A 251-nucleotide genomic window follows, 5' to 3' on the forward strand; every position below is an offset into this window, starting at 1 on the left:
CACTCATAAATGTAAAATATTATTCAATTTAAATTAATCACTCTAATTTTGTTTCAAAATATTCAAATTTTAATACATTTCTTTTATGTTTCTTTTTCAGAACTTGGGATTTTTTTTTGGACCGACCCAAATCAATTTTCCTCCGGGAGCCGGGGATCCTCTTTTCATTTCTCCTTCTGAATTCTACACTTTGAATATTTAATGGTATAAAAATCTAATTCATCTAATTTACATATTATATCTTAATAAGT

At 25.9% G+C, this 251-nt stretch overlaps 1 long non-coding RNA gene across 1 annotated transcript in view; it reads left to right on the top strand.

Annotated features, from left to right (window-relative positions):
* Positions 1 to 103: 103 nt before the first annotated feature.
* The window catches only part of LOC112682638, an 841-nt gene continuing 693 nt past the window's right edge, over positions 104 to 251 (top strand). Inside the window, exon 1 of the long non-coding RNA XR_003148534.1 lies at positions 104 to 204. This is a non-coding gene — a long non-coding RNA (uncharacterized LOC112682638). The remainder of the gene's footprint in view (positions 205 to 251) is intronic.

This window comes from Sipha flava, unplaced genomic scaffold (assembly GCF_003268045.1).
Source record: "Sipha flava isolate LNK unplaced genomic scaffold, YSA_version1 207_pilon_pilon, whole genome shotgun sequence".
NCBI lineage: Eukaryota > Metazoa > Arthropoda > Insecta > Hemiptera > Aphididae > Sipha > Sipha flava.